Below are 26236 nucleotides of genomic sequence, written 5' to 3' on the forward strand. Positions count from 1 at the left end.
CAATCCCTGGCAAAGGAGCCCACCAGCCCCAGCTCCCGCCCCCACCCCACAAGCAGGGATTCTAGTTCCTGTGTCCACCCAGCCTCTCCCTGCCTCGATGTCTCAGTTGCAGGGTAAAGGTGAGGACAGACCCCTCCTTCCCGTTATGGGCGGCCCAGGGTGGTTTCCGGCTGAGTCAGCCCCACGGGGAAAGCACTGCTCTGGCCAGTGGTAGAACTGGCCCGCTCACTTCCTCCCCGAGTTGGGAGGTCTGGCTACCCTGGAGGCTGCCCTAAACTGCTGCTCAACCCTTGCAGGTCAAGGTGCCTACTGAGATCTTCCCCTCCTCCTGGGACAAACAGTATTATCCCAGCATTTGCATTACTTCCCTGGCTCTAGACTTTACTAGTAAAGCAATTACTTACTGCTAAGAGGAAGGACTTTTCCCCATGAGGGCTCTCTTCCACTCTCAAGAGGCAGGGGGCAAGGGTATATACACACACGGGAGGCGTAACAATGAGAGGGAGTGTGAGAAATAGTTAAAAGCACAGATTCTAGCATCCTAACTTGGACTTGTCCTGATTCTACCATTTTGGGGGGCTCTGTTATTCTAGGTGAGTTCTTTTTCTCAGAGGCCAGTTTCCTCATTTGTAAAATGGCTAATAACTATGATGGAACTTTTTTTAGGATTACTGCAAAAATTAAATGAGACAAAACATGGAACGCTCTTAGATGGTGCCTGGCACAGAATAGGAGCTCAGTACATGGCTTTAAAATGTGCCTTACAGGACAACACTTAATCCCAACGGGTGGGGATTTCACACAAAGTATGTTTGGGCGGGCAGGTTTTGTATTGCTGCCCACACTATATTGAATAGACTAGAGCGTGCTTCCTGCCACCATTTCTGTTTCTTTTCTGGATAAAACAGTCCTAATTAGACACAAGCTGGGAACTAGGATGCAAATAACATTTCCTAAAACTCCTAAACATGCCTTAATCAATCCCCGTCTCTGTCCACACACAAGAGGTTGCATCTTGGTCCCCTGGAGCCACAGGCCAGCAGCCAACCTGGATGTCTCTTTGTTCCCTTTATATAATAAAAATCAGAGTCTACTGATCTTTTCTAATTATAGATTCTTTCCTTCCTCTTTGTCCTTGTTGCCCTTGCCCAAACTAGAGTCAAATTCTGGAGGCACAAAAATCTCAGTGGAGGCAGAAAAGATGAATAAGAGCTCAACAGACAAAGAAGGGGTCATTTCAAGTTCTGAGAACAGTACAAGCAAGGCTCAGAGGCTTCCCATGGCATGGTGCTCCGTGGAACAAAATGTAGCTCTGTATATAGGAACAGAGGCCCAAGCGGAACCATATGGCATGATAGCGGGGCACACACACACGCAGCTACACTGCCTGGGTTTGAATTCCAGCTCCATCACTTAGTAGCAAGTTACTTAATTTCTATGTGTCTGGATCCTTCATCTGCAAAATAGGATCATAATAGTGCCCACCTCTAAGGGTTGTTGGGTGGATTAAATGCTCTGACAGACGGAGAGAACTTAGTATAGTGCTGGGGCATAGTAAGTACCCCATAGATATTACTGTTCCCAATTCGTATGTAAGTGTTGGAGCAGCCCACCCTTCACCATTCAACTCCAAGTCCGCTTTGCACAGGAAGCTTTCTTCAATTAATCTGAAATGGCTGCCATACATCACCCCAACATACTCACGCACTCTCATTTGTATCAATATTTTGTTTTGGCTTTTGGTGTGTGTGTGTGTGCGTGTGTGTGTGTGTCAGGGTCTCACTCCTGTCACCCAGGCTGGAGGACAGTGGCACAATCATAGCTTACTGCAGCCTGGACTTCCTGGGCTCAGGTTATTTTCCCACCTCAGCCTCCTGAGTAGCTGGGACTATAGGCACACACCACCACAGCTGGCTAATTTTTGTTTTTTTGTTTTTTTTTTTGAGACGGAGTCTCGCTCTGTCACCCAGGCTGGAGTGCTGTGGCCGGATCTCAGCTCACTGCAAGCTCCGCCTCCCAGGTTCACGCCATTCTCCTGCCTCAGCCTCCCAAGTAGCCGGGACTACAGGCACCTGCCACCTCGCCCGGCTAGTTTTTTGTATTTTTTAGTAGAGACGGGGTTTCACCGTGTTAGCCAGGATGGTCTCGATCTCCTGACCTCGTGATCCGCCCGTCTCGGCCTCCCAAAGTGCTGGGATTACAGGCTTGAGCCACCGCGCCCGGCCCTTGTATTTTTTTTTTTATAGAGACAGGGTTTTGCCTTTGCCATGTTGCCCAGGCTGGTCTCAAACTCCTAGGCTCAAGCAATCTGCCCACCTCAGCCTCCCAAAGGCATAATATTAATGTTTTTACAAACTTATTCTCTAACTGTGGGTTGGGGATTGTCACATCAACAGAGAGGGAAGCTTACTGCAGAAAATTAGGGAGTTGTCTTGTGACACAATGACTCAGTTATGCATTCAACATTCGGTCAGCAAATATTTATTTATTTATTTTTTAAACTAGAACATTTATCACATGACTAATCACTGAAATTCTTAAGATGAACTGGATGCTGCAACAGCTGCCCTCTTGGGTTTAGGTGTTGTTCCTTTTCAGAATCTGGCCTCAATCTGCGGCAAACAATTTTTAGGTGTCTCATTCAACCAGTCCTGGTGGTATTTCACTGTTTAGCCTTGGCACCCAGTTATACTTCCTCCTGTGTTTGGCAGGGCAGCCACATTTGCCACAGGTCATCTTCTGGAGGTGGTAGGCCTTAGAGCCATAGTGGTGGCACAACTTGTGTGTCTTATTGTGATGCTTCCCAAACGATGACATTCCCTTCATCTCACTTCTGCAGCTGAGGCCAAACAGACTAGAAGATAAGGCACTTCCACTATATCTGGTCAGCAAATATTTACTGAACACTTACTATGTGTCAGAAACCATATTCCTCATGGCTTCCCCTAAAGCTCCATGTAGGAAAATTAAGCATGAGGGTGATTGATTGAAGGGTCTCGGAAAAACAAACCTTTGTCACTAACATCCCTCCTCCTGGCCATTTGCAAGATTTAGCACTGATTACCCATCTTCAAACCCCTTGTTAGTCCTTCTCACACCGCTATAAAGAGCTGTAAAGAATGGCTGGAGACTGGGTAATTTATAAAGAGGTTTAATTGACTCACAGTTCTTCATGGCTGCGGATGCCTCAGGAAACTTACAATCATGGTGGAAGGGGAAGCAAACACATCCTTCTTCACATGGTGGCAGCAAGAAGTGCAGAACAAAGGGCGGGAGAAGCCCGTAAGAAAACCATCAGATCTCATGAGGACTCACTCACTATCTCGAGAACAGCAGCATGGGGGTAACTGCCCCATGATTCAATTACCTCCCACCAGGTCCATCCCAGGACACATGGGGATTATGGGAACTACAATTCAAGATAAGACTTGGGTGGGGACACAGCCAACCTATATAATCCCTCTTAAAAATCATGCATTCTATCTAGGCTGCTGTAGTGGTTCACACCTGTAATCCCAGTGCTTTGGGAGGCTGAAGTGGGAGGAACACTTGAGGCTAGGAGTTTGAGACCAGCTTGTGCAACCAAGCGAGACCCTGTCTCTACAAACAAAAAATTTAATTAGCTGGGCACAGTGGTACGTACCTGTAGTTCCAGCTACTGGGAGTGGGGCAGGGCACTGTCTCAGGAGGATCACTGGAGCCCAGGAGGTTGAGGGTGCAGCAAGTTATGATTACACCACTGCACTCCAGCCTGAGCAACAGAGAGATACCTACCCTGTCTCTAAAAGTAAGTAAGTACATAAAATAAATAAATAAATAAATAAATAAATAAATAAATAAATACAGCTGGGTGTGGTGACGCACACCTGTAATCCCAACACTTTGGGAGGCCAAGGCAGGAGGATCACTTGAGCTCAGAAGTTCAAGACCTGACTGGGCAACACTGAGACCCTGTCTCAATAAATAAAAATTTAAAAACATTAAAAAAAATACAACTAATGCATTCTGATTGGGTCAAGGTTCTAATTTACCCAGAGAGGTCATACATCAATTATCTAATAGCATAGGAATTCCATTATCTGATTAACTCATCTTCTGTCTACAGCCATACCACCCTGAAAGCCTGATCTTGTCTGGTTATCTTCTGAAGCACATGGATCCATAACGGGCTCCAGTGGGGCTGAGAACACTAGAAATTATCTGCTTGTGTATCTGTACTATTTCCCCCTGGATTCAATTTCAGGCAGTATAGGAACTAGATAATCAGACAGTATTCCCAATACCAAACACCTAAAGCATGACAAACATTCCTTTAAATGCATAGCAGAGCTTGAGGGCGGAGGAGGAAGGGAAAGCTACAGGGACAACAAACAAAAAAACAAAGCAAAGAAATGAGAACCCTGAAGCTGTGGCTGCGGGTTGGGGGAGAGGGGGCGGCTGTTGAGTAACATTGATAACCAAAGCCTGGCATAAAGCTGGGGCCCTCAAGCGCTTTGCTCTCAAGGAGGAGTGGACCAGGAGAAATCTGGCCATCAGCAAAAGGAGGAGGAGAAAGGGAAAATGTATCTGCTTCAGTCATAATTCTGGACCTGAAAAAACATTTCCACTGAGAATTTGCAATCCTGGGCTTCAGGTGTATTTGCAAACAGAATGAGTACTGTGCCTGGTCTGGGCAAACACAAGATCAAACATGAACAAACATTAGCGGTGGATTGTTAGTTCCTTGAAGAAGCTTTGCACAAAGCTTCTCTAGAGGAGCTACAGTTAACCCAGGCTACGTATGATTCCCACACAAAAAGTTTGGACAAGGAAAGCTCAAATGCAAAAAATAAATCACGCAGCAACAAGCCTACATGAGCAAATGCCAGCATACCCAAGAAACAGCTGCATAATATCCTTTCTATTTTCCTATAACAGAATTATTAGGTATAAAGTAAAAAATAAGAATTTAAAAAATGTTTACAGAAAAATAAAAATAAACTGAAAACATGACAAAGGGGCTATATGCTATCAAAACAGATGAGAGACATTTGAAAAAATAAATCAATAGAACATCTAAAACTGAAAGCCATAATAATCAAAATTAAAAACTCAATGGGCAAGTTAAACAGCAGATTAGACAGGATGGAAGACAGAATTAGTGAACCAAAAAAAATACAAAAATGAAACAAGCCAAACCCCCTCCCCCACAAGATCTAAAAAGTTACACAGAATGAAGCAGAGAGGGACAACAACTTGGAAAATATGAAGGAAATATTAAGAGACATGAAGACCAGACTGAGTAAGATGAACATGCATCCAATTGAAGTACTGAAAGGAGAAAATAGAATAGAGAGAGGCAATATTCTAAGAGATAGTGGCTGAGAATTGTCCAGAAGCAATGAATGACATGAAACCCTCAACTTCTATCATCAAGGAAGCTAGATGACAAAGGAATAATATTTTTCAATGTATAAGAGTAAATAACAGGTCGGGCATGGGAGCTCACACCTGTAATCCCAGCACTTTGGGAGGCTGAAGCAGGCAGCTTGTTTGAGCCCAGGAGTTTGAGAACAGCCTGGGCAACATGATGAAACCCCTTGTCTACCAAAAAAAAAAAATATTAGCCAGGCATGGTGGAGCATGCCTGTAGTCCCAGCTACCTGGGAGGCTGAGGTGGGAGGATTGCTTGAACCTGGGAGGCAGAGGTTGCAGTGAGCTGAGATCACACAACTACAATTCAGCCTGGGCAACAGAGCGAAAACCCTGTTTCAAAAAAAAAAAAAAAAAGTAAATAACTAGCAAACTAGAATTTTATACTTAGTCAAGATAACATTTAAAAGCAAGGGGACCTATCGAATGGGAGAAGTATTTGCAAATCATGTATCTGATAAGGGAGTTGTATCCAGAATATATAAAGAACTTCTACAACTGAAAAATAAAAAGACATATAACCTGATTTGAAAATAAGCACAGAATTTTTTTTTTTTTTTTTTGAGATGGAGTTTTGCTCTTGTTGCCCAGGCTGGAATGCAATGGCACAATCTCGGCTCACTGCAACCTCCACCTCCCAGGTTCAAGCAGTTCTCCTGCCTCAGCCTCCCTTGCAGCTGGGATTACAGGTGCCCGCCACCATGCCCAGCTAATTTTTGTATATTTAGTAGAGATGGGGTTTCACTATGTTGGCCAGGGTGGTCTTGAACTCCTGACCTCTGGCGATCCACTCACTTCAGCCTCCCAAAGTGCTGGGATTACAGGCGTGAGCCATTGTGCCCAGCCACTTTTTTTTTTTTTTTCCATCACCCAGGCTGGAGTGCAGTGTGGTGATCTCGGCTCACTGCAGCTTCTGCCTCCCAGGTTCAAGCAATTCTCCTGCCTCAGTCTCTCAAGTAGCTGGGATTACAGGTGCCCACGACCATGCCCGGCTACAACTGGGTGAAGGATTTGAATAGACATTTCTCCAAAGGAGGCTTACAAATAGCCAATATACTGATAAAAAGATGTTCAACATCATTAGTCATTAGGGAAATACAAATGAAATCCACAATGAGATACTACTTAACAACCACCAGGCTGGCTAAAATTTAAAAAAGTAAAGACAATAACAAGTGTTGACAGGACGTGGGGAAATTGGAACCTTTCTATATTGCTGGTAGAATTACAGAATGATGCAGCCACTCTGGAAAACAGTTTGGCAATTCCTCAAAATATTAAACACAGAGATACCATATAACCCAGCAGTTCTACTCCTAGTTGTAGACCCAAGAGAACTGAAAACATATATCTACACAAAAACATGTACACAAATATTCATATCAGCTTTATTCATAATAGGGTGAAAACTAATCCAAATGTCCATCAATTGATGAATGGATAATAAAATATGGTATATCCATACAACAGAATATTACTTGGACACGAATGAAATTCTGATACAAGCTACAACATAGATGAAACTTGAAAACATTGTGCAAGTTGGAAGAAACTGAGGCAAGAGAATAGCAGAGTAAGTTGGGGGTGAAGCGGATCCTTGGACATAAGCTAGCTTAATCAGTAGCAAAAGCAAAACATGCAAAATAGCAGAAGTAGAATACACAAAATAAGGGAATAAGCAGTATGTACAAAAGGGAGTAAGCAGTGAGTTGAAACATGCAAGATAAGAAAAATAAGGACTTGCAGTAGCAATTTGGTCACAAAAAAATAAAAGTAAAGAAAAGCAATTTGGTCAAGAGATAAAGTAAGGTTGAGCAAGTGGAAGAAAAAAAAAACATATAAAAGGCCATGAAATGTAACAAACTGGGACTGATACCACTCACTGGTCAGCCTGCTCTCTCCTCTCTGGGAGTGTTACTAAGCATAACAAATTTTTGCTGCTTTGCTATGCTATCTGTGTCACGTCCAGTTCTTTGTTTGGGACACCAAGAGCCAGGAACTACACGGTACCATCCATTAACAAAACTAGACACAAAAGGTCATATATTAAATTATTCATTTATATGAAATGTCCAGAATAGTATTCCTTTGTATGGAATCTAAAAAGTATAGGCCCATTGCATGGCTCACGCCTGTAGTCCCAACACTTTGGGAGGCCAAGGTAGAAGGACCACTTGAGCTCAGGGGTTTGAAACAGCCTGGACAACATAGAGAGACCCAGTCTCTACAAAAATAAAAAATAAAAAAATTAGCTGGGCATGGTAGCGCATGCTTGTAGTCCCAACTACTCAAGAGGCTGAGGTGGGAGGATCCCTTGAGTTGTGGAGTTCAAGGCTGCAGTGAGCTATGATGGCACCACTGCACTCTGGCCTAGGTGACAGGGCAAGACCCCATCTCAAAAAAGAGTTGTTGGTGTGAGAAGAGTAGAAATTTGTGCCTTAGGGGAATCTAGGAGTGTGGCCTGTACCCAAAATTACTCCCTGGGTAAAACTGATGAGGGAGCTGCTCTTCCGAAGCCTTGTTTCTTCTGGTCCCTTGCACCTCTGCTCCCAGCTCACCCTGGTCTGCTCCCAGATATCCTGTACCCCTAGAAGTCCAGAGGACATCCATTCTTATCACCTTTGTGGTAGCTAGTGTCCTATAGCACTATCTGCCTGCCTTCTTCCCATCCCTTCCCCATGATCCAACACAGCCTTCTGGTGTCCTAAAAGGAGTTAGTCTGACATATCCCCAGCAAATGTGTAGATGGTGTCAAGAAATCCTTTCCCCTCCCTATTTTACAAACCACTCCGCTCCACCTGTATTAGTTTCCTAGGGCAGTGGTAATAAAGTATCACAAATTAGGTGATTTATAACAATATAAATTTATTCTCTCACTGTTCTGGAGGCTGGAAGTTTGAAATCAGGGCATTGGCAGGGCCATGCTGCCAACTAGGGGAGGATCCTTCCTTGTTTTTTAAAGCTTCTGGTGTCTCCACACACTCCTTGGCTCATGGCACCCTAACTCTAATTCTCTGCCTCTGGCACCACATGGCCATCTTCCCTCTGTCTGTTCAAATTTTCCTCCTCTTATAAGGACACCAGTCACATTGGATTAGGGCCCACCCTAATCCAGTGCCCCCCACTCCATATCCTCATTTGCAAATAAAGAGAATACTATTAGGACTATGTGTGCATGGAACAAAAGAAAATGGGCGCTTTCACACAGTGTGCCTAGGAAGGCTATTTCACAGTATGGAACAAGAGCCTTAAAAGTGTGCTGGCTGTCTGTAGTGGCTCATACCTGTAATCTCAACACTTTGGGAGGCCGAGGCAAGAAGATGGCTTGGGCCCAGGAGTTCAAGATCAGCCTGGGCAACATGATGAGACCCGTCTCTACAAAAAATAAAAATAAAAGAACAAAAGTATCAGGAGTGGTGGTGTGCTTGTGGTACCAGCTATTTGGGAGGGTAAGATGGGAAGATCGCTTGAGCTCAGGAGATCGAGACTGCAACAAGCCATGATAGCATCATTGCACTCCAGCCTAGGTGACAGAGTGAGATCCTGTCTCAAAAATAAAACAAAATAAAAAAACAAAGGCATGCCTTCTGGCTTTTACTCATAGGTGTTACTCTTAAGGAAATAATTGGGCAAGCATACAAAAATGTAAGTATAAAGATATTCATTGCAGCTTTGTTTAAAACAGTAAAAAGAAACACAAACATTCTAAATGAATACAAAGGAGAATTTATTTGCTCTTAAAGAGGTTGCAATTCAACTGAATTCTTTACTTTTACCTATGTTTCCTTTTCTTAGAACCACAACCCACTTGCAGATATTAAAATGGTGTCCTTTTATGAAACAATTAGAAACTTGAATATTGTTTGATGGTATTAGGAATTGCTATTGATATTTTAGCTGGGTAACAGTGTTTTAGCTTTGTTAAAAATGTGTAAACTTTATTTATTTTTTGATTTTTTTTTTCTGAGATAAGTTCTTTTTGTGTCACTCAGGCTGGAGTGCCGTGGTGCAATTACAGCTCACTGCAGCCTCAACCTCCCTGGCTCAAGCTATCCTCCTGCCTCAGCCTCCTGAGTAGCTGGGACTACAGGTACCTGCCACCAGGCCCAGCTCATTTTTTAATTTGTTTGTAGAGATGAGGTCTTCCAATGTTGCCTGGGTTGGTCTCGAGCTCCTGGGTTCAAGCGAGCCTCCCGTCTTGGCCTCCCAAAGTGCTGGGATTACAGGCATGAGCGACGGCACCCAGCCTCAAATCTTCAGCTTTTACAGATGCATACCAGATATTCCCAGCTGAATTGACAGGCTGTATAGGATGTTCTTCAAATAACACAGGCGCGGGGAAAGCACACGTGTGTGTGAACGGGGCAGAATTGGTCATAGGGTTGCTGGTGGCTGAAGATTGGATACCTGTAAGCTATTCTGCTCATCTGTCTACTTTTGTGTATGATCTAAATTCTCCATAATAAAAAGTTAAACAAAGTATATATCTAGTTGAATTCTGTTTTTGTAGAATCTTCTAGGTATCACAACTTCATAGGCGGCTCTATTAACACTTCTCCATTATGTAATTTTTCTAAAATGTCTGTTTCTCTAACTTAATTGTTTTCCAGGAGGAAATGAGTATGAAAGTACTTGGGGGACTGACAGCCTTCTACATATAGAAGAGATTATTAGGACTCATTAGTGTTCTAAATATGTATTATTGTACTCTTTAGTGGAGAAAGAATTAAGTTAAATTTTTGGCTTCAAATAATTCATAGTCTAAAATTTTCCTTGATTTAAAGTGTCTTTTCTCAAAAAGACAATTCAGGAAGGGATATAATAAGACCATGTGTGTAATGAGGCTGAGTTTGGTGCTGAAAAACTCAGCTTCCTTTGATCAATCAGATCCCTGGAGGTGGGATGGGGCAGGGACCATGTGTCCTATTCATTGCTGCATTTCCAGCACCCAGCACAGCCTCTGGCACACAACATAGGATAATAATAATAGTGGTGATAATAATAATAAAATAGAAATAACATTTGTTGAGCTTCAGTGCCAAACAATGTCCAACTGCTTTGCCTGAATAATTTCATTTCATCTTCAAAACACTCCTACGGGGAGTGTCTCAACATCACATTGAGAGAAAACTGATGCGAATACTGAGGCCCAGGAAGATTAAGTTACTCACGCAAGGTCATCCAGTCAGAGAGTGTGGGGCTGGCTTTGAACTCACGTCTGTTTGTCCTGGAAGTCACTACTTTTTTAATCAAGATGCCCTGAAATGCCAGCGTGAGAAATCTGGTTCTCTTAGTGTGTCTCTTCTTGCAGGGGACAGTGAGGACAGCAGGCTATTGGAGCTTGGTGACACTTGCCTCTGCAATTCCCTAGGCACTTCCCCCAGCTCAGATTCTACACCTTCAGGCTACTTTCTGTTGTCTTTTCGGTCCCCAAACAGACTTTTGTACAGAGAAAAGAAAACACTCACTAACCAATAAGCACAAGGCCTGGCAGGTTTATTTCTCTCTGTAATTTAATAAATTGAAGTTAATTAATAAGTGTTCATTAATTTCGTGTGATTTTTTAACTAATTTGAGTTATTGTAACTGTATATATTATATAGTGTATTTGTATTAATTTTATTTTTTTGGAGACGGAGTTTCACTCTTGTTGCCCAGGCTGGAGTGCAGTGGCATGATCTCAGCTCACTACAACCTCCACCTCCTGGGTTCAAGCAATTCTCCTGCCTCAGCCTCCTGAGTAGCTGGGATTACAGGCATCTGCCACCATGCCCAGCTAATTTTTGTATTTTTAGTAAAGACGGGGTTTCACCATGTTGGTCAGGCTGCTCTCGAGCTCCTGACCTCAGGTGATCCGCCCACCTTGGCCTCCCAAAGTGCTGAGATTACAGACGTGAGCCACTGCGCCTGGCCATTTTTATTAATTTTTAACTTTTATTATATGCGAGTCATATATAAACTTAAGTGATTTGAGTGATAAGGCCCAGAGCCTTGTCATCTAAGGGTGTGATGATACTATCAAGCTTTCAGATCTATCAGTTAAATAATTAAGAGGTAGGAGGGAAGAAGTGTCCTAAAGGCAAGTAGTTCAGTTTCCAAAATGCCTTGCCCAGTGGGTTTTTCATAGTTGACATTTAATCAATAGTTGTTGAATAAATGACCATGAAAAAGAAGAAAATAGTCATAAACAAAATTGAAAGCAAATAGGCCAGGTGTTTTGGCTCATGCCTGTAATCCCAGCACTTTGGGAGGCTGAGGCAGGAGGACTGCTTGAACCCAGGAATTCAAGACCAATCTGGGTAACACAGCAAGACCCAATCTCTACTACTAAATAGTAAAAATTATTTACAAAAAACTAAAAGCAGCCGGGCATGGTGGCTCACGCCTGTAATCCCAACACTTTGGGAGGCCAAGGCAGATGGATCACTTGAGGTCAGGAGTTTGAGACCAGCCTGGCATGGTGAAACCCCATCTCTACGAAAAATACAAAAATTGGCTGGTATCATGGCACTCACCTGCACTCCCAGCTACTCAGGAGGCTGAGACAGGAGAATTGCTTGAACCCAGGAGGCAGAGGTTGCAGTGAGCTGAGATCATGCCACTGCACTCCAGCTTGGGTGACAGAGTGAGACTCTGTCTCAAAGAAAAACAAAACAAAACAAAACAAAAAAACTAAAAGCAAATAGGCAGGGAAATATTTTCGTAAGTACAATAACAAGGTCTCAATTTCTTTCTTTCTTTTTTTTTTTTGAGATGGAGTCTCGCTGTGTTGCCCAGGCTGGAGGGCAGTGGCGTGATCTTGGCTCACGGCAACCTCTGCCCCTCCAAGTTTTAAGCAATTATCTGCCTCAGCCTCTGGAGTAGCTGGCATTACAGGCACGTGCCACCACGCCTGGCTAATTTTTTTGTATTTTTAGTAGAGACGGGGTTTCACCATGTTGGCCAGACTGGTCTTGAACTCCTGACCTCGTGATCCACTCACCTCGGCCTCCCAAAGTGCTGGGATTACAGGTGTGAGCCACCGCGCCCGGCATCAATTTCTTAATATATTAGGAACTTGGGAAATAGATAAGAAAAGCATGAAATCTTCAATAGAAAAATGATAATGCTAAATAAATGCAGAATGAATAAATGAAAGAATAAGTGGGGGCTAATAGAGAGATGCCTTTCCTGGAATTTAACATGTTAATTTTTTTAGGGGCTTTCCAGTGAAGACCCAAAGACCTGCTAGACAAATTCTCAAAGAGCTGTAACACTAACATATTAATTTTCCAAGAGTACATCGGAGACCATATGAAGACAAGCAGACCTCAGGTATGTGAAGGGGGACTTAGAAAATGCAAAGGGCTCAGCTGCAGAGCTGGCTTAAGCCTTTTTCAGATGCACAGGAGGACAGGAAAGGAACTGCTGCATGGCCTGGCAGAACGATCAGATGTCCCAAGTTAGGGAAAGTAGACAGAAAAATCCGGAAGTATACACTGATGAGCTCCCTGCTTTGGAAGTAGGAATGTGGCTTTGCTGGGAAGCTACCCTTTGAGGAGGAAATCCAACTCTACAGGTAGACAGCAGTCTCCCAACAGCAGAGTTGGGGAAAGAGCTAGAGGAGGAGGAGAAGGGAAAGGGCCTACCTGGAGCAAGGCCAGCTCTCTGTTCTTCCCTGATGGGTGGGTCACAGTGGCCCAGCCTCTGGGACAAGGTTAGGGGAAACCTGGGCTCTGATGACAGCGGCAACTTCTCAGTCTTGTCTGGCACATAAAAATAGCTTTTCCAGGTGATGTGACTCTGGGGCTTAGCCAACTGCAGACCTGGTTACTGTGCTTGGTTACCGGCCTTTTCCCTGTCTCCAGATCTTGGAATGACTTTGGCTTTACACACATCCCCCTAGGGGCCTCATAAGTGAAGCCTCATCCTCAGGAGACAAGGGTGACTTTTCATAGTGTGCCCCCTTTGTGGGAAGAGTATGCTGACCTTTAGGAGGGCAGGAACGGCATTTCCCTCCTTCCTTGGCTTGGAAAACATAAGGGAGCTCAGCCAGCCCATGTCTACTGTTTCCTGGGTAATTCACTAAGCCAACCAAAGAACCTGAACTTCCTGCAGTGATGAGGCCAACACACAGTCTCAGGTACACACAACCACCAAGAGTCACATGCCTCCTGACTCACAGACCTACCCCAGGAGGCTGTGAAAGCAGCGCACAACCAGGCCCAGGCCCTCGGGGTACCAGGAGTCACATGAACAACGAGAACATCAACAGGCCTGAGGTCACTGACAGGTGCAAAGGTTCCTAGGGTACACACATTTGCCCTAATATACACATACCTGTCCGGATTTACATACTCAGAGCCCCTCGGGCAGTATATATCCCATGATGCACTGAGCTCCTTATTTTGGGTAGAATTCCCTTTTAGAGCTAGTACCCAGGCTGCTCATTTTCTTTGCTATGAAGGAAGATTCTCCACAACCCTCTATTCCTCCTTCTCTCTGATTTCTCCCTGTTGTACAGATAGAGAAGTGGCAAGGGACAATGGTGATTTAATTCCAGAAGGCTGAGGAACCGAGGCTACAAAGACTCTATAAAAGCACTTAGTTATAGAATCTAATCGGCTACAAGGAATGCTTAGAGCCATTATCAAGCTCAGTCTGTTTTCACAAGGATCCTAAGGCTAGAGAAGCGAAGAAGTTTGCCCAATGCCCCAGGCTGGGCAGTGGCTGAGGCTGAATTTGATGATATAGGTGGGATAGGCAGGCTCAGTCTAGCTGGAGAATTTAGTTAGCTCATGGGTGGGGTTGGCTTGCTGATTTTTTTTTTTTTTTTTTTTTTTTGAGACAGAGTCTCGCTCTGTCACCCAGGCTGGAGTGCAGTGGCGCAACCTCAGCTCACTGCAACCTCTGTCTCCCGGGTTCAAGTGATTCTCCTGCCTCAGCCTCCCGAGCAGCTGGGACTACAAGCGTGTGCCACCACACCCAGCTAATTTTTGTATTTTTACTAGAGATGGGGTTTCACTATGTTGGCCAGGCTGGTCTCAAGCTCATGACCTCAGGTAATCCAACTGCCTTGGCCTCCCAAAGTGCTGGGATTACAGGCGTGAGCCACTGAACCCAGCCTGGTTTACTGATCTTTAGTGCATGTGAGTAATAGATTGGTCCACTGATAACAACTGAGTATCTAGTTTGCACAAGGCACAGACTGAGAAGCAAATATATATTTAAATCTTAAAACAACCCTCTCAAAGTTAAAGGAAATAATTAACTAACAGAGATGATCAATGAATAAGGATGATGCTTACAATACATTTTTAAAATTTTATTTTGGCCGAATGCGGTGGCTCACACCTGTAATCCCAACACTTTGGGAAGCCAAGGCGGGTGGATCACTTGGGGTCAGGAGTTTGAGATCATCCTGGCCAACATGGCAAAACCCTGTCTCTACTAAAAATATAAAAATCAGCCAGGCATGGTGGCAGGTGCCTGTAATCACAGCTACTCAGGAAGCTGAGGCAGAAGAATCACTTGAACCCAGGAGGCACAGGTTGTAGTGAGCCAAGATCACACCACTGCACTCCAGCCTAGGTGACAGAGCAAGACTCCGTTTCAAAAAAAAAAAAAAATTATTTTGGATTCAGTGGGTACATGTGCAGTTTGTTACATGAGTATATTGCATAACGGGTTTCTAGTGAACCCATCACCCGAACAGTGAACACTGCACTCAGTGAGTAGTTTTTCAAAAGGGACCCCCTTTGGAGTCCCTGGTAAGAACTTTTAAGAAAATATACAAGACATTCTCTAGACGGAACATGCTTATAAACTGAGAGGTATAAACATCGAACGCCGTATCAGCATGTGATACTCCAATATGCAAAAGAACCCAGGATGGGGGACTGGGGAGGTTTTCAGGGTCAAATGGGAGAGCTGGGAGCCTGAGACACCAACAGTTATAGCTGACTTTCAGGATCTGTTAGGCGAGGGGCTGAGGGGTTCGGTGTGGGTAGGGCTTTGAGCCTTCATTGTTGACAGGAGGGATTCTGACTGGACAGCTTTTTCTTTTTTTTTTTTTTTTTTTTTGAGACGGAGTCTCGCTCTGTCGCCCAAACTGGAGAGCAGTGGCCGGATCTCAGCTCACTGCAAGCTCCGCCTTTCGGGTTTACACCATTCTCCTGCCTCAGCCTCCCGAGTAGCTGGGACTACAGGCGCCCGCCACCTCACCCGACTAGTTTTTTGTATTTTTTAGTAGAGACGGGGTTTCACCGGGTTAGCCAGGATGGTCTCGATCTCCTGACCTTGTGATCTGCCCGTCTTGGCCTCCCAAAGTGCTGGGATTACAGGCTTGAGCCACTGCGCCCAGCCCTGAACAGCTTTTTCTCCAGTCCTTTAGCCAAAGGAGGAGGGGTAACTGGGAGAAGGAAAAAAGGGTGGGAGTCTCCTCAAAGACCAGTTGTCCTCTACCCCTCATTACCCCCTCTCCCGACAGCAGCCACTGTCCTTCTTGGCTAAGATAAGAGGCAGCAGGAACAGCCCCCTGCCCTGCTCTAGCCGAGTTGGAGCAGAGCCACGGAGTGAGTTGGCTGGCGGCAGAAATGTCTGGGCATCTGTGTCTGGGGGAGAGGTGCCAGCTGTCTAGGCGGAGAGAAAATGTGCCCATGTGCACACACATGTGTGTATAGGTAGGGCATGTGTCAGTGAACACATGCAGCAGAGGGAAGAGCAGCTGTTGTAATTGTGAATGACAACAGCATAGACACCAGGAGAACCCCATTGTCTCCCAACCCATAGACTCAGACTCTGCCTCCCTGCCAGGAGCAAGACACCTGTCTCCTCTGGTAGCACCTCCGCCATCTACCAGGCAGCAATGGAGCTCATTTGACCCTGGCCCTTTTGCGGCTAACCTGGGCTCTCCCATGCTCAGAGAGCCCACTGTGACCACCAAGAGAAGGTGACAGCAAGGAGGAAGGCTCCCTCTATGTTCTAACATTCAATGATTTTATAGTTCCATGAAGGAAAAAGAGAGCAATGTGTCAATACACAGATTTATCCTAAACTGCTAAATGGAAATAACTTGGAGAACAGCACAGAATGAGTAAACTCTTAAATACATGTCTCCAGTGAGTTTCCTTTTTGATTCTAATTAACTCCATAAGACAGAGGACTGTCCCCAAGCCTTTATTGAGATGAGAAAATAGGGACTTCTTCACCCCAAATCTTTCCTAAGGTTTTTTTATTTACATACTTTTTCAAAACATTCATTGAATACTTTTTCTTCTTCTCATAATACATGCTCATAGTAGAAAAATTGAAACTCAGGAAACTATCAAACCTCCATAATCCACCCCATTCTCACTTTACTTCCACAGGCCCCGGATATGCCTCCTATAGGATACTCCATCATGTAAAGATGAGCCCACATCTCACATCTGAAGTTACTATGCTAGTTGAAACTGTCTAGTTGGCCAGGCGCGGTGGCTCATGCCTGTGATCCTTGCACATTGGGAGGCTGAGGCGGGCGGATCACTTGAGGCCAAGAGTTCAAAACCAGCCTGGCCAACATGGTGAAACCCCATCTCTATTAAAAATACAAAAAAATTAGCCAGACGTGGTGATAGGCAGCTGTAATCCCAGCTACTCAAGAGGCTGAGGCAGGAGAATTGCTTTAACCTGGGAGGTGGAGGTTGCAGTGAGCCGCGATCGTGCCACTGCACTCTAGCCTGGGTGACAGAGCGAAACTCAGTCTCAAAAAAAAAAAAAAAAAAAGAAACTGTCTAGTTAACATATATTTTGCAGACCTTTGATTAAATGTTTGTGAATTTTAGTTTTGTCATTTAAATTTTTTGGAAGTCAATATATTTTGTTTTCTATATCTCAAATATGTTTGAGAGTCCTTGAAAAGTCTCTAGGCCCCAGGAACTGTGCTTATTGTGACTAAAGAATAAGAGGACCCTGCCCAGTAAAAAATGTTACTATTTAAGAGTAGATATACTGTCAGTCTCTCTCTCTCTCTCTCTATGTATTTATCATGGTTAACTTAAAGGGCCCATATAGTTTTGAATACTGTTTTTCTCCTATTCCACATTGTTCATCCAGTATTTCCCAAACAGAGCTTGAGAGCAGAGGCCTGCTGTGTTGGTGGGAGTCCGCCACCCACACCACAGCTTCTCAGTGCAGGTTCTAGGACCACCCGCCTCTTAGGTAGAAAGGCTCTGAGAGAGACAGCTTGTCTCCCTCAGCCCTGTGCTTCACAGATGAGGAAACTGAGGCCTGAAGAAGTGACTGGCCCCAGGTGAGTGGTTAGTTAGTGCCACAACCAGACTCAGAATTTAGGTTGCTGGCTCAGGTGGGAGGTGAAGAAGTCACTGCTTGCCTTGTTTGCCCTCTGCCCATCTTCCAGGGCCAACTCTCTGTGGGCACCTTCCTCTGGTGCCATACTGCCAGGCCCTCCCACTCCACTCCCACTTCCCACTAGCTGCTCCAAGCTCTTGACCCAATTTCCCCATCCAAACTCCTGTGTTTGTTTTCCCTTCATTGTCACCATGTTGCTCAAGCTGTAAATTTACAAAATGTTAGTAAATTTTAATTTTTTTCTTTGATGGTAAAAGTAACAGATGCACATGGGAGAAAATAGGAGGAAAAAAGGAGTTCATTATCATATCACCCAGAGATGATCATTGTAAAAATGCTGTGCAACAAACATCAATAGATAGAATTAGAAATTGATCAGCTGCTCCGTTATTATTATTAATTTTTTTTTGAGACAGGGTCTTGTCATGTTGCCTAGGCTGGTCTTGAACTCTTAGGCTCAAGCAATGCTCCCACATCAGCTTCCCAAAGTGCTGAGATTACAGGCGTCAGCCACCATGCTTGGCATGTTCCTTCCGGTTATAAAATATCTCAGGGCCGGGTGCGATGGCTCAAGCCTGTAATCCCAGCACTTTGGGAGGCCGAGACGGGCGGATCACGAGGTCAGGAGATCAAGACCATCCTGGCTAACACGGTGACACCCCGTCTCTACTAAAAAAAGAAACACAAAAAACTAGCTGGGCGAGGTGGCAGGCGCCTGTAGTCCCAGCTACTCGGGAGGCTGAGGCAGGAGAATGGCGTGAACCCGGGAGGCGGAGCTTGCAGTGAGCTGAGATCTGGCCACTGAACTCCAGCCTGGGCGACAGAGCGAGACTCCATCTCAAAAAAAAATAAAAATAAAAATAAAATAAAATAAAATAAAATATCTCAGATACACAAACATGATTCATTCATTCAACAATATTTGTTGAGCATGTACTACATGGAAGGCACTGTTCTGGGTTTAGGAACACAGTAATTGACACAATAGTCTGAGTCCTTGTTCTCAAGGAGCTACATTCTAGCGGAGGAAGACAGATAATCAACAAATAAATATAAAATAGTGTTGAGTACTATGAAGAAAAAATAAAACAGGGTAAAGGAGAAGAGTAGGTGTTGAGTGTTGCTGTACATGAAATGATTAGGAAAGCCTCCCTGAGAAACAACATTTGATCAGAGTCCAGAAGAAGTGACAGAGCAAGCCAAATATTGAGTGAACATGTTTCAGACACTGAGGACATAATAGTGAATAAAAGTGACATTCCGCTCTGGGCCACCGGTTCTCCTCTTCATTGTAGACACTTTGTACTATTTTACCTACTGGCTTGAAGACTGAATTGTACAGGAAGGGAAGGAAGAGGAAGAGCTACCCTTAACATTTTAATTTTTTTTGGCCGGGCGCGGTGGCTCATGCCTGTAATCTCAGCACTTTGGGAGGCTGAGGCAGGTGGATCACCTGAGGTCAGGAGTTTGAGACCAGCCTGGCCAACGTGGTAAAACCCCATCTCTACTAAAAAAAATACAAACATTAGCTGGGTGTGGTGGCTGGCACCTGTAGATCAGCTACTCAGGAGGTTGAGGCAGGAGAATCGCTTGAACCCGGAAGGCGGAAGTTGCAATGAGCTGAGATCACACCACTGCACTCCAGCCTGGGTGACAGAGTGAGACTCTGTCTCAAAAAAATAAAAAATAATAATAAATATAAATATATTTATTTATTTAATAAGGTTGGTCTTAAACTCCTGACCTCAACTAATCCACCCGCCTTGGCCTACCAAAGTTCTGGGATTATAGGCGTGAGCCACTGTGCCCAACCAACTCTTAACATTTTAATATACGGACTTAAAAGTCTAAAATTGGCTGGGCATGGTGGCTTACACCTGTAATCCCAGCACTTTGTGAGGCTGAGGCAGTGGATCACTTCAAGTAGATCACTTGAGGTCGGGAGTTTGGGAGCAGCCTGGCCAACATGGTGAAACCCCATCTCTACTAAGAATACAAAATTTAGCTGGGCGTGGTGGTAGGCGCCTGTAATCCCAGCTACTCGGGAGGCTGAGGCAGGAGAATCACTTGAACCTGGGAGGCAGAGGTTGCAGTGAGCTGAGATTGCACCACTGCATTCCAGCCTGGGTGACAAGACCAAGACTCTGTCTCAAAAAAAAAAAAGGCCAGGCGTGGTGGCTCACACCTTGTAATCCCAGCACTTTGGGAGGCTGAGGCGGATGGATCACCTGAGGCCGGGAGTTTAAGAGTAGCCTGGCCAACATGGTGAAACCCTGTTTCTACTAAAAATATATATATAAAAGTTAGCTGGGCATGGTGGCACATGCCTGTAATCCCAGCTACTAGGGGGACTGAGGCAGGAGGATTGCTTGAACCTAGGAGGTGGAGGTTGCAGTGAGCTAAGATCATACCACTGTACTACAGCCTGGGCAATACAGCAAGACTCTGTCTGAAAAAAAAAAAAAAAAAAGTCTAAAATTAATCAATATTTACTTTCCTTCCAAATAAAAACATATTAAATTTTATCTTTGCTCACTGTTCCCATCTGAAATGTTTACCAATTTTTAAGTTTATCTTGTTATTGTTACTTTTCCAAATCAACCATTATTACTAAAAATAGTTTTGCATAGTCATAATTTGTTTAGATACATCCATATGTTTTGTAAATATTTCCTTACCATTTTTTCTTGCATTTCCCTATTTCCTTTTGGGTTCAGTTTTCTTGTGTCTTAGGTTCATTCTTCAGTAGTTTCCATGGTAAGGGCCTATGGCAGCTAACTCTGCTTTTGTTTGTCATCTGAAGATGTCTTCAACTTGCCCTCCTTTAAAAAAAATGACTTTATTTAGATATAGTTCACATATCAAAATCCACCATTTTAAAGTATGCAATTCAATGGTTAAGTATATTCACAGACTTGTATAATTGTATAACTGTCAGCACTGTCTAATTTTAGAACATTTCATGGACAGCCCACACACCAAAAAAAACCACCCTGTACCTACTAGCAGTCATTCCCCAGTTCCCTCTCCACCAGCCCCTGGCAACCACTTACCTACTTTCTGTCTCTGTGGATTTTCCCTTTTTTTTTTTTTTTTTTAAGACAGTCTCACTCTGTTGCCCGGGCTGGAGTACAGTGGTGTGATCTCAGCTCACTGCAACCTCTGCCTCCTGGGTTCAAGCAATTTTCCTGTCTCAGCTTCCCAAGTAGGTGAGACTACAGGTCAGCACCATCATGCCCGGCTAATTTTTGTTTGTTTTTTTTTTTGTAGAGGCAGGGTTTCACCATGTTAGCAGGCTGGTCTCAAACTCCTCACCTCCAGTGATCTGCTCACCTTGGTCTCTGTGCTGGGATCCTCCAAGTGCTGGGATTACAGGTGGGAGCCACTATGCCCGGCCCTGGATTTGCCTATTCTGACATTTCACATGAGTGGAATCATACAATATGTGCCCTAATGTTTCTGGTTTCTTTCACTTAGCATAATGTGTTCAAGGTGCATCCATATTATAGCATGTGTCAATACTTCATTTTTTATGGCTGAATAATATTCCATTGTATCACATTTTGTTTATCCTTTAGTCAGTTGATGGATATTTGGGTTGTTTCTACTTTTTTGGTTATTATGAATAATGCTGCTATGAACATTTGTGTATAAGCATTTGTGTGTGAACATACATCTTCAGTTCACCTGGATATATATTTAGGAGCAAAACTGCTGGATCATATGGTAATTCTATGTTTAACTTTTTGAGCAACTATTCTAAAGCAGCTGCACTATTTTACATTCTAACAGCAACGTATGAGGGTTCTATTTTCTCTACATTTTCATCAACATTTGTTCTTTTCTGGGTTTTTTTGCTTGTTTGTGTTATAGCCATCCTAGTGAGTGTGAGGTGGTGTCTCATTGTATTCTATTTTTTATGTTCATTTTAACATAAACTGTAGCATACCGTACACATACTATATACCCTTTTCATTTAACAATATATTGTAGAGATCTTGTCGATAAGTACGGAACTTATCTCTTTTTTCTGGCTTTATGGTAATTCACTGTCTGAATGAATGCACCACCTTTTATTTAACCAGTTCTCTATCAATGGGCTGTTTTTTCCAGTCTTTTACTATCACAAACAGTGCTGTAACAACAACTTTACATACTCCATTCTCTACATGTGGAAGTCTGTAAGGATAAATCCTAAAAAAGGAATTCTGGGCTAAAGGGCATGTGTATGCTTTTCTTTTTACAGATATTGCCAAATGGTACTCAGTGGTCTTTTTTAACACCGCAATGGTCTTGAAGTGTTTTTTTTAAAAAAAGCAGGGGTCTGGGAAACAATTACTGACAAATTGATTTCCATACAGAATGTACCAGTTTATACTTACCAGAAATGTAAGTACATGTTCTTTAAATGAACACTGGATGATAAGATCAAATTTGTGAAAATACTTGTGTTCTTAGTATGGTACTCTTGTGTGGGTTGACTTCAGAATCACTTCTTTTTAGGGGCTTTGGGGGAAGGGCAGCTTATAAAAAGCTTTCCTTGGTTGCAGTTCCAAGGAGGAGGTAGAGCCTGAAAACGGCTTGTCTTGGGGCCCTTATCTACCTTTCCTTGGTGAAACAATAGGTACTCACTGAAGATACTGGGTAAAATATTCATTCATTTATTCCTTCAATCAATCAATATTTATCAAAAGCCTACTATTTCGTGCTAGCTGCTGGAGATGGAATGGAAACAAAATCAGACCAAACACTCCTTTCACTGACTTTTCAGGCTTTTGAAGGGATGCAGACATTAATACAACTAAGGCCAAAGTAACACATTGGGAGAGAAATGTCTATCCTGCCACTGGAGCCTGGAACAGGGCCTGAGGGTCAGCAAGGGTGACCAGAGGAAATACGTTTGAATTGAGATGTGAAAGATGAGTAAAAGACTAGGTGAAGAAAGTCTCTTCTTCCTCTGGAGGAAAAAGCATAGTTAACAAATAAAGAAGGTTGGGTACGGTGGCTCACACATGTAATCCCAGCACTTTGGGAGGCTGAGGTGGGAGGACTGCTAGAGCTCATGAGTTTGAGGCCAGTCAGGGCAGCATGGAGAGACCCCATCTCTACAAAAAAAAAAAAAGAAAGAAAGAAAGGAAAGAAAAGAAAGGAAAAGAGAGAGAGAGAAAGAAAGAACGAGTGAAAGAAAAGAAAGAAAGAAAGAAAGAGAGAGAGAGAGAGAAAGAAAGAAAGAAAGAAAGAAAGAAAGAAAGAAAGAAAGAAAGAAAGAAAGAAAGTAAGTAGCTGGGTGTGGTGATGTTTGCCTGTAGTCCCAGCTACTCAGGAGGCTGAGGTGGGAGGATAGCTTGAGCCCAGTAAGTCAAGGCTGCAGTCAGCAGTGATCATGCCACTATACTCCAGTCTGGAAAACAGAGTGAGACCCTTTCTCAACAACAATAACAACAACAAATAAAGAAGAGAGGCAATAATACCTACCTCATAGCATCATTAGAAAAATTGAATAGGCCGGGAGTGGTGGCTCACGCCTGTAATCCTAGCACTTTGGGAAGCCGAGGTGGGTGGATTACGAGGTCAGGAGATCGAGACCATCCTGGCTAACACAGTGACACCCCGTCTCTACTAAAGAATACAAAAAATTAGCTGGGTGTGGTGGCGAGCGCCTACAGTCCCAGCTACTCGGGAGGCTGAGGCAGGAGAATGGCGTGAACCTGGGAGGCAGAGATTGCAGTGAGCCAAGATCGTGCCACTGCACTCCAGCCTGGGCGGCAGAGCGAGACTCCATCTAAAAAAAAAAAAAAAGAAGAAAAATTAAATAATACATGTAAAGCATTTAGCAAAATGTTCAGCACATATCAGTTACTTGAAGAATGATTATTTTGTTTCCACTCTCTTTTTTTTTTTTTTTTTTTTTTTGAGATGGAGTTTCGCTCTTGTTGCCCAGGCTGGAGTGCAATGGCTTGATCACGGCTCAGTGCAACCTCTGCCTCCCAGGTTCAGGTGATTCTCCTGCCTTGGCCTCCCGAGTAGCTGGGATTACAGGCATGTCCCACTATGCCTGGCTAATTTTATATTTTTAGTAGAGATGGGGTTTCTCCATGTTGGTCAGCCTGGTCTCGAACTCACGACATCAGGCGATCTGCCTGCCTCAGCCTCTCAAAGTGCTGGGATTACAGGCGCGAGCCACCACGCTCGGCTCTTTTTTTTTTTTTTAAATAACCATAGTGAATGTTAAAATCCCAGTTCCCCAAGCAAAACATTACTACCCTAGTTAGGTACTTACTTCTAAGCTCTACCCCACACTGCCTTGGGTTGTTAGTTATCTTATCTTATTCAGGTCTTGTTTACTCAACCAGGTGACAAGCTTATTTAGAACAAGAATCTGGCTTTACACTTTTCAGCAAAATAATAGCTACTATTTATTGAGCATACATGACATACTCTTTATGTGCATTATTTCCAACCCTCACAACAACCCTGTTTCACAGATTATTTTCCTCATTTTACAGATTAAGAAACTAAAATTCAAAGGGGTCAGTTAGCCTGGCCAAGGTGTTGAAAGCAGGACTAAATCCTGATGCAGTTAGCTACATTTGTAGCTGACAGATGGAAAAGCATAGAGCTGCCCTCACCCAAATTCTTCTTATTTCCAACTGGCATGACCTTTAGACAGTGGCAGTGAATATGGGGAGAAAGAATTGTTGGAGAGGTGCCCATCCCTTCTTCCAGCTGTGTGAAGTATAAATTTAGAATTCAAACTAAGTAGAACCCAAAGGGTCATTGTAGAATTCCCACATTCATTCACCAAGCCTACGCTCCTAATGAGCAAAACCCCTCACTGGGAATTTTGTAGTTGATGATACAGATAATGCTAACACTCATGGAATGTTTTCTATGCGCCAGGCATTGTTCTAAGTGCTTTATATGGATTAATTCATTTAATATCCAGGCTAAGACTGTTACGATCTCACATAACAGCTGAGGAAACCAAATTACAAGAAGGTTAAAGGGTTCGCCCAAGGCCTTCACCTGGCAAAGTAGTGGCGTTTGGATCTGGCACTGATTTCGCAGCTTGAGACCTATTTAATAACAGTGTGAGAGAAGGGTCACAGAGTCAAGCAAAAAAACAGACGAAACTCTGGTATAGCGAAGGACCAAAAGTTCTGCGGACTGAGCAGGAAAGTTGGTTCCAAATGTCTGCCTGCCTGCCAGCAGGCCTCCAGCCCCAACCTTCTGCTTTCCCGGCTTCCCCACCCCCTCATTCCCGAGAGACCACAGCCAGCCAGCCAGGAAAGGAGGAGAAAGGTCGCAGTGGGGATTGGCTCCTCCCTTCCCGTCCAACAGCTCTTGTTCAGCAGAGCCCGCCGAGCTCGCTGAGATGTGGAAAGTCACAGGGTTCTTTCCCATCCGGCACGGGAACTTGACCCGGGTACACGGAACCGCCAGTTCTAAAGCCACCAGTGGCCTTCCTTTCCGCGGCCTGTACATCCCTTCCCGGGGGTCCTCCCCATTCCCAGTGTCTCTCCGGGACTCTACTTTCGGAGATCCCCGGTTGCGTGCTCTCAAGACAGACCGCACAGTCTTGGCTGAGTGGGTGGGGGGTGCTTAGTAAGGCAGCCCAGCCCCCAAATCTGGACATAAGGCTGGTCTGTGACCTCCTGGTTCTTTAGTTCAAGCCGAAAGCACCCTTAAAAATCATCTAGCGGCCGGGCGCAGTGACTCACGCCTGTAGCCCCAGCACTTTGGGAGGCCGAGGTGGGAGGATGGCTTGAGATCAGGAGTTCGAGACCAGCCTGGGCAACACAACAAGAAAAAAAAAAAAAAAAAAAAGGAGAAAAACAAAGAAGAAAAAAGTGGCCAATGTCTTCATTATAGATGAGAAAACTGAGGCCCATTTAAATATCAAATGACTTGCCCATATGCAGTTAGGATCCCACACCAGGGCCAGGAGTATTTCACGTTTTCTTAAACGACACGACAAACTCTCATAGAAAGTAGAGCTTGCAGAGCTTAATGTGGTGCACAAGGGCCTCACCATTCCAGAGATACCGATGGCAACTGAAACTCGGGATTTGGAATCTTGGTACCTCTATGAAGTGAAACAAAACCCGCTCTTCAGTCCTTGAAGAAAATAACGAGTGGGTAGGGGTCTGGTGCTCTCTGACAATTTAGCGCTTGCCGAAATCTCTGGGGAAGAACCCACCCTCCACTGCAGGGCTTCACCGACACCCAGGCCGTCGGTGATTTTCACCTACTGGGGACGAGGGATATGTGCTCTCTGACTCCTTCAAATGTTTTCTACAGCAGAGATGGCAGTCGAGATTAATACATACGCCTCGTCTCACTCCAGAACACAATGACTCAAAACCACACGACGTGTACTTTTGGAAACAGCTCCGCGGGAGAGCACCTCGGACAGTCCCCAAACCCCGTCGCCCGCGGGGCGGGGCCGCGGACGTGCGACCTGGCGTGTGCGTCCCGGTGCGTGCGTGCGGCC

The 26236-nt window shown here is 44.2% G+C and overlaps 1 non-coding gene and 1 pseudogene across 1 annotated transcript; both read right to left on the reverse strand.

The window, feature by feature from the left end:
* Positions 1-2480: 2480 nt before the first annotated feature.
* Positions 2481-26215, reverse strand: LOC119626209 (large ribosomal subunit protein eL37 pseudogene; annotated as a pseudogene).
* On the reverse strand, positions 12609-12670 carry LOC119626393 (U7 small nuclear RNA). Its single transcript, XR_005242560.1, has one exon. It is a non-coding gene; the product is annotated as a U7 small nuclear RNA (small nuclear RNA).
* Positions 26216-26236: the final 21 nt, after the last annotated feature.

The sequence above is a fragment of the Chlorocebus sabaeus genome, chromosome 21 (genome assembly GCF_047675955.1).
Source record: "Chlorocebus sabaeus isolate Y175 chromosome 21, mChlSab1.0.hap1, whole genome shotgun sequence".
Taxonomy (NCBI): Eukaryota; Metazoa; Chordata; class Mammalia; order Primates; family Cercopithecidae; genus Chlorocebus; species Chlorocebus sabaeus.